Here is a 9,050-nt window from a genome sequence, read left to right as displayed (position 1 = left end):
ATGAAACAAAGAAAACTATCAGCATCTGGTAAATGGAAAGTCTCCATTGAACAAGCAGTACTATAAAGCAAAACGAAGAAATGAGCGGAGGTGTGAAATTTACACTGCCCACATTCACCAAATGTCAAACATGACACTGAGCAAATGTGTAAAGCTACTACTCCTCCCTCGCGTTCTTCAAGAACAAGCTTTCAAAAAAAAAAAAAACGTCCTAGTTTGATAACCAAACACAGAGGATGACCAGAAAATAATAAGTGTCTGACCTCTCTGTTTTAAAATTTGTCTTTTGTTGACTCGAATGACCACAGCACAAAAGCGCCACGGGCAGAATAGACAGACCTGCTTAAAACAAATAAACATTCTGACTATAAGAGCACTAAAAAGGACGTGAATAGACAAAGACAGACAGATAGACCGGCCAAGCGATCAATCTTGAGTTATGCTCTCAATTATATATTGTTTCTATTTTTGTTGTATTTATTATTTCTTGTTATGACAGAAAATGCTGAATGATCGTCTCAGTGAAGACACCCGTGTTAAGTGAAGACCCTTCCTGCACGCAGGAGTCATAGTTGCAGTGAATGGGGGGTCAAGGGAGCTGCTCTTCCTCCTCGTCTTTCTTTACTTTTATCCACCGAGTTCGCTGCAATTGCAAGGGTTTTACACAAGTACCTACTGCCGTATGACTACTTTGCCAGCTTGGGTAGGTAGGTAGATAGGTAGGTCGGTCGGTTGGTCAGTAGATAGATATCCATCCATTTCGTAGTCACTCCAAGATATGCAGTAAAATGGACTTTCTATCTCAGGTATGGGTACACAGGATTGCACTTCAAGTGGCCTTGACAGTTTTCACCATGGAACATTTGGGAGAGCACCATAACCAGCAAATGGAATCTGAAGTGATGTGATTTGAAGTGTTGAAGAAAGACAAACCTGAGTTATTCGGTGACTGCCTTTCAGTCAGCCCTTGTCATTCGGAAACTCAAAAATTGCAGTGCTAAATATGATACAATATAATACAATATTTTGATGTAATTTATGTTGGCATTTAAAAAATGTTTTCTACATGAACAGCAACTTTCTGCCCAGCACTTTCCATTTTAGCTGTGCTATGATGACATCACTACATGTACTATTAAATCCTGCCTTTCGGATTTGCTGTTTGAAAAATAAAGAATTAAAATCAGCCTGCACAATTCTTCTCAGGTTTGACAAATTACATTAGCTAAACTCACCTCTTTGCATATACACTCCCATAATATGGAAAATGAAATTGTCAATCTACCACATTCAGCAGACGCATCTGTAATTACACATTAGTCATTTCACATCTGAGAACACAATCAATTTTGATTGTTTTAGTATATCAGGCCCATACTACTCTTCCTTTGACATGGACAAATTCATTGACAAACATCTTCCAACAAAAATTGGTCAGTCTACAATTCCCTTCTCCATGAAGCTTTTATGGCATGAAATAATTTGATGACTTTCAGTGCTAAAAAGTCAGTCTTCATTGTGAATTGTTCGTTTGTTTTACTTCCCGGGGCTCATTTAGAGAGTACTTGATGAAAGATTTCACTGAACACGAGCAAAATACATTTCTTAAAGGCTTAGTGTTAACATTCTTGAGATCACGACTCAAAACAGTTTAGACTCAACCTTTCGCAAAAAGTCAAGATTGTCACCTTGAGGAGGTGAAGGTGGGTGTCTCGTCTCAGCTGATGGGGATTATCTCCCCCTCCCCTCCAAAATGCTTGTGCTCCGCTGCTAATCACCACCTCCAGCGATCATTGACTGATGCCACTTTGGCCGAGGCTAATTTATGTGTGCTACAACCGGAAAGCTTAAAAGACAATCCTCCTTGTCATCCATGAGATGGATCGGTCACCTGGCTCTCGTGTCATATGTTTGCATGTCTACTCGGTGACCTCCACCCGCCTATATTTTAAAGTACCACACAAATAAGAAACCCATTTTACTGTTACCATGGTGAACATCTCCGGGCTGGATAAATCTAATGTAGCAGTCTACAGTTTATTTCAGTGTTTTTTTTTTCAAATGTCTTTCAGTGTACTTTTTCAAATGCACACTGAACACAAAAAAATCAAAATCAAGTGTTTTGTTCCTAAAAAGGTGCATGGTACTGCCTGAAAGGCCGACGATGCCAGCAACAATGGAATAAAAACAAGAAAGAAAGAAAGAAAAAATAAACTAAAACCAGCAATTGCGATTAAGAGAACCAAATCATACTGTTTGACACACTGTATGAGGACTAGGGCTGTTAGGGTTATTTTTAGAACAATCGATTCTTCCATCAATTCATCGAATAATCGGATAAACTTCCCCATTCACTGTTTATTTATTTGGTGTTGTTTAGTGTTTACTCATGAAAGCAAGCAAAAAAAAAATCATTAACATCACACTAGAGGGATTAACATTGTACTCACCAACATTTTGACACTGATCGTTGAGTAGAGTAGAGCCGGGTAGTTTTGGTGGTGGAAACGAGGCTTTACTGATGTTGTTATTGTTTTCTGTAGTAAAAGCAGATGTTGTCTTGCTTTGATTTATTTGAACACAACCGATAAAAAAAAAATTTCATTAATAAAAACAAAAAATAATGAATGATTGCTGGTGAGAAACTGACAGATTTGAACCTAAGGTAAAAAAATGGGTCAAATTCAATTATTATAATAGTTATCGATTAAAATGATAATTAATTGTTGATTAATTGTGACACACGAGGACATCTGTCACGGATCAGACGGAACGACCAAGTACGTCACACTCTGTTTGATGTTTTTAGGGGAAAAAGGACATGGAGATCGGACGCAGCAAGACAAAGATGTAGTCAGAGACAGGCTGTCGGTCGGGGACGGGCAATCGGTCAGGGCTGGTGGGTGGCATACGGGGACGAACTGACAACGACTGACTGGCGTGTGGAGTTTAAATAGGGGGGGGGTTAATGAGCTGGGAGCAGATGGGGTGACTATCAACTAGGGACATTTGTCAGGCAATGAGCGCCGATTGCTCTGGGGGTGTGGCTATGACTGGTGTAACCAGAAACGGGATGCTGATCAGGGTGCTGGAGGAGGTGAAGCGTGACAACATCTTTTTCTGATAAATGTTGGTCAAACTCTAAATTGTGCCACTTCAGGTCTTAACTTCAAGGTAACATAGAATTATTACTTAGAAATACACTTCAGTCTGACATACGTGCCCCCATCACAATTCTTAATTCATGGATTAGATCAGCCATGGTCAAATAAGGAATTAAATTGAGAGTGGTGACGATTCTGTCTTAATACGTCCCTCCCAATAAACTCTGCTCAAAAGGATGGAGCTCAAAGTGAGCATCGCATTGTGGGTCATTATACAGTCTAATGATGATTATGGCTCTATTAAAAAACTCTTTCAAAAGTTTCCCATCAGTGATTGCCTTGAATTTAAATTTCGTGACTGAATGCATGCACTCTAAAAGAAAGACATCCTTGTTAAATATTAAAAAAAAAAAATGGAACACAATACAAAGACTAAATAAATCAGGATGAGCTATTAAATAAAGTGAAAGTGATATCCTGCCTGCCATTGTGAGCACCATAGTTGAGCTCCAAAATAAAGCCAAGCAAATCAATTGAATAGATAAAAACTCAGATCACCATCAACTTTTTCATTTTTCTTTAACTTTTCTACTTCGAAACTTGGCACCATACTGACCTTCCAGAATTATGTTGTTCTCAATGAAATATGAAAGTGAAGGGAAATAAATGTAATCTTGCATTTTCCAGCTGTCATTCTTATAAATCACCAGCGCTCAAAACTACTAATTTGTGTTGTTCGCGCAGCGTGCGTGATTGATGAGTGTGCTCTGTGCTCCAGTAAAGGAGAAAGAGTTCAACAATACCTTTTAAAAACTACTTAACCGTCAAAAAAGCAAGAATTGAGAGAATTATGACTTCTTTTGTTTCTTTTTTTCTATTCAGCACAGCACAACAAACCATCGACTCACCACCTCAAAGTCAATAGAATTTCTTCCAGGCGAGCAGCATCTGCTTGGCTGCTGTTGTTGTTGACTTGTTGTCTATTTCTCATTATGGTTACCTCACAGAGTGCAGATTCATTTAAGCATCCTTTGCCAAAAAAGCAGGCAGCTAAAACTATTAAAATGCTGAGCATGGATTGCATTAACATAGCGAGCATTGCCACACCTTGTTATCCTTTTCTCCTCTGTCAGACCTTACACATGGATCACTCTTTTTGAACCTCTGCAGCCTTGCAAGAAACAACAAATGTGGACAAATGTGTGCGCTGTAGATCGTATCAAAAGTTCATTAATGCTTTATCAAATCAAAAGGTAAAATAATTGATAAAACATTTGCATGATGATTTTACAGTAGCTTTGCCAAAAAGTGATTGGTTTATTAATGATTCATTAAGTTTAAGCTTAAAGTTCAAATTGGCAGAATTGGTAGAGAAATTTTGCAGGTTTCCTAGTTAAAGTATTTGGCACATGGAGTCTGCGTGTTTAATCTTCTTACAGGTGAGGAAAAAGTAGACATAAGATAACCCTGAAAGGGGTTTTGAATTATTTAGTATACATTGGTATTGATTCATTCTCAACACATTGAAAGACTATGATATCAAGCCGTTAAAGTAATTCAGTGGATTTCATGCGAGTTTAAGACACCATGCAGGCAACATAAAGCAATTACAAACACATACATTGTGTATGAAACTGAGAGGCAACATGATCTGTCATGGCTGGACAGCAGAGATATCAAATTGATATTAATGTCTGTGAGAAGCCTTTTCCTTTGGCGTTATAGCATTGGTGGTCAAATGTCCTCCAGGGAGCGAAGGCACAGCTAAGAGCATGAATGTTTAACAAGACGCCTCAATGCAAAGCCTCCACATGGGGAGTTGAATTATTAAGCACCGTGAGCTTGCTCCGCATGACAACACAGGTGACATTCTCAGTTCTCCAATCACTCTACAGTCAAGTTGAATATCATCTTGTAATTTGTGATGCGTGGATGTAACGTAAAAGTCACTTTAGCCATAAAGCGGCAAGATTGTATTGGCTTTCCCATTTGATTTTGGTGGCTATCGAACGTTTAAGCCTTGGAAAAGGTCTGCGCTTCCTTGCTGCTGTTATTTTGAATGATATGTGACTCAAGGTGGTAGCTGGGGTCAGAGGTCCAATCAAGGCAGGCACTACATCACTTTATAGAAATTCGGTTCGGGGGCCAGAAGGTCACAAGCTTCAATACTCGCCATAGCAGTCCTCAGAATGTCAAGGTGAAATGTTTCCCTTGCAGAGATTTGTTTTTAACAATACGCAAGTGGAGAGTACAGTAAAGTCACTTTTTAGAAAACACTCAGTCCAAGTACAAAGTACTTATGTTAAGGACATACTTTCCACATGTTTGAAAATAAACGAAACGAAAGGACTAACAAGTATTTCAGCTTCATGGTAGTTGTGGATGACAAAGCAGAAGTATTTTTTAAGTTATATTTAGTGCTGTTTCTGGTTTTACTTTGGGAGGTTTGTACTTCTTTTTGTTGTTGATTTACTAAATGTTTGCATGCGTAAAAACAGGCGCCGACACCAACACCTGTTTGTAGACTGTTGCATTGCGTTCAATGGATTCATATTAGGTGGGTTAACTAAATATTAAAATATTAGTAAGTAACTTCATAGGCCCAATTTTTGTAGACAGGCACATGTGCACTCTGCGTAAAAACTAGCAAATTTCGTTGCAGAACAAGTCTACTCTACCAAGCTGCTGTTTTTGCAACGCAGGGGATTTTGTGCAAAGAATCCATTGTTGTCAAACTTGTAACACTCTACGTAGTAGTGTGTAACAGGTAAACAAGAGAACTTAGTTGTACTCATATTCATTTGTCGTGACCCCTTTACTTTTACGAGAGGAAGAGAAAGTGGGCTTGGCCTCCCACCACTCCCACAATTTGCTTGCAGCTTCACCAGAATCATATGAGTGGCCTGCCACATGTAATGAACTTAGTTTAAGCGTCTGACACTTATCATTAGTCCACATTAGAGTGACAGCTACATGGATGAGCAGGGGATGGAAGCAGCGTCAGTCGATTGGGATGACAGCAGCTTGAAAGCTACATGTCCGTTCTCGCCTCTTCAGCACCTAGCTTCATTTCCATACTAGAAAAGATAGCACATTTGGATTGCAGCCATCTTCACTTATAAAGACGATGCTTTGGTAGGATACAGTACTGTTTTCTGCACCTGGGAGTGGTGCTCTAACTTGGCAAGCTGTCTGCTGAGCAACAGTTATGAATGTGAGCTACACGAGCGAAGATGTTGTCATGTTGGGGAGGCCGAGCGATTCCGCACGGACTGAGGCGGCCAGCGCGGTAAGCAACGAGCTGGTGTTCATAAAGCATTACTCACTTGCTACGCCGCTGGAAGCACCTTTTAGTGGACTTTGAAATACAGTCGGTTTCCCCAGGCGCTTGTTCAAGTGAGATAAGTCGCTGGTTGGCTTCATCGGACAATAACACACACACACTCACACACTATTTGTGTACCGTAAACATACTACAGCGCTTTATTGCCTGCAGGGGTTGCTCTGTTGCCAAAATGCTCAGTGCTCATGTAAATTTGCCATTTCTGTTGCTTTAAGTTTCTTTAATTTATTGATGTATTATTTATATTTTTTAAATCCTGTACATGTAAAAACCTTCTCCAGGGCCAAACAGTTACCATTAAAGCCTATATAACGGAAAAGGCAATAGATAAGATTTTTAACCTTTGAAAAGGATAATGCTAAATATGTTAAACGTCTTTAATTTTAAAATCTAAAAACAGAACATGTGCTTGGGAGGTGAAGCTGTTCACGAGATTAAACACAGCTTCCTTTTTGTTGTGTATACCATTCTTTTTTTTATTAATATTATCAAGTTAATATTTTTATTTCATTGTCTTACATTACTGAGTAGAAAGGACAATATGTACGTGTTGTTTTCCTGCATCGCTAATGTTCCATTTTGAGTTCTGTGCTCTGTTGGGATTCAACCCTTTACACATTTTGGACTCCAATTTGTTCGGCTTTTGAAACCATTTTTTATAGGAAATAAAAGAAACTCTTGCCATCATAAAACATTTGCTAGTAAATTTGCTAGTAATGTCTTACAATAGGTGCATGATAAAACTATTATTACTAACTAGGCTGCATATTTTCCCTAGTTTTGCATGGTCAAATTTACTATTGTAAAACATGAGTGGCTTTCAGCTTTTGACATGTATGTCCTTAGAACGATGTTCTGGACCGAAAACATAAACTTTTTACCTAACACACTATGTAGTCTATCTTTAATCTGTGCTAACACAGTAATTTAGTCATGATTATAGAAAAAAAATTTGCAGGATAATCTTAGCGCATGCATATGAAATAACAGTAATAATAAACAGTACCTAAATAAGAGAACCTTCAACCACCTGTATAAAAAATACCAAATTCCAAATCCAAATATTGGATGGATTGCACAGAAAGAAATACAATAAATCAAAACAATAAGCGGTAAGGTTGAGTATGTGAATGTTTCTTTATGTATTATTTACTTAACTACATTTGCTTAGTGAATGAGAGTGATTGCTTCGCGTGCATATTTGAGTGAGCAGGGAGGAGGAACGCTTTACAAGGTGATAGCTCACTGGTCAAAGGAAAGCCCTTAAACGAGTGCATCCTCCGGAAAATTCTGTCGCAGTAATGTCATTCTGGGAGAAAGCAGGATTTACCAGTACATCCAAAAAAACTGTTTGATGCAACTAAAGTGTTTTCTTTACCATCAACTCGATAAAGTCGAGCCAGTCAGCCCCTACTAGTATTTGTTTTCAAGCTGTGATTTTAATTGGATTTCATTTAAATTCAGACCCACAAGCATTTTGCAAATAAAGTTAGTAATGGGCTTTATTAGTCCTTGGTGAAATGACGAGCAAAGATTAAAAAAACGGAAAAAAACATCCTTGCATCTTTCAGAACCAATAAGTTCTATGCTTTTTTTTAATGTTCCCGTTGCACCCATCGTGAAATCATGAGCAAGCTGAGTGTCAGCCAATTAAGAGGGGTTCATAAATCTGATTCAACTTTTACGAGACAGGAGCTAGTATACCCCAGAACAGTTGGAACATGTGCTGGCTTTTTGCCCAAATAATAAATAATATGATTTTTTTTGCTTGTATTGACCCTTATAGTTGAAAGAATTGCTGTGCTAGTCACATTGATAAGTCATTAATACATATAGTATGTGTACGTATGTATATATATTCGAGGAAAATACTGTTTTCTTCATATCTAAGACCATAGACTGCAGATGTTTTCATGTTTAAGAGAATATGCACAAATCACACAATCATAAAAACTATGAAAGATAGATAGGTCGCACTGGACTATAAGCTGCAGGGTTCAAAATGTATAAAAAGTCCCAATGATCATCGTCACACACACATCTGGGTGTGGTGAAATTTGTCCTCTGCATTTAACCCACCCCCATGTGATTTTGATCCATCCCCTGGGGGAGAGGGGAGCAATCAGCAGCAGCGGTGCCGCGCTCGGGAATCTTTTGGTGATCTAACCCCCCAATTCCAACCCTTAATGCTGAGTGCCAAGCAGGGAGGCAATGGGTTCCATTTTTATAGTCTTTGGTATAACCCGGCCTTCCAGTCTCAGGGTGGACACTCTACTACTAGGCCACTGAGCTGGTTACAAAACAGGAACAACTCGATGAGGATGGGATTCGAACCCATGCGTGCAGAGCACAATGGATTAGCAGTCCATCACCTTAACCACTCGGTCACCTCATCTTCTTACTACTTACCTTGTAAGTCCGGAAAATACGGTGTGCGTGTTAGTGTGGTAGAGAGTTTGTACTTTCAGTGATTGACTGTCGATTGAATGTAATTTATGTGTTCAATCAATTTTGATGAGTCAGTCTAGTTTACTGTTTAAAGAAGCACAACATGGCCAATGCAATACTTAACTGAAACAGAATTTCCTTCATAATCAATTAAG

The 9,050-nt window shown here is 38.8% G+C and overlaps 1 non-coding gene across 1 annotated transcript; it reads right to left on the bottom strand.

The window, feature by feature from the left end:
* Positions 1-8,760: 8,760 nt before the first annotated feature.
* On the bottom strand, positions 8,761-8,842 carry trnas-gcu (transfer RNA serine (anticodon GCU)). The gene has a single exon. It is a non-coding gene; the product is annotated as a tRNA-Ser (tRNA).
* Between the last annotated feature and the right edge of the window lie 208 nt (positions 8,843-9,050).

Source organism: Syngnathus leptorhynchus, chromosome 2 (assembly GCF_054491065.1).
Source record: "Syngnathus leptorhynchus isolate UIUO chromosome 2, UIUO_Slep, whole genome shotgun sequence".
In the NCBI taxonomy this organism is placed as follows: Eukaryota; Metazoa; Chordata; class Actinopteri; order Syngnathiformes; family Syngnathidae; genus Syngnathus; species Syngnathus leptorhynchus.
Note: the sequence above shows the minus strand (reverse complement) of the source record. Positions and strands in the feature narration are given on the sequence as shown.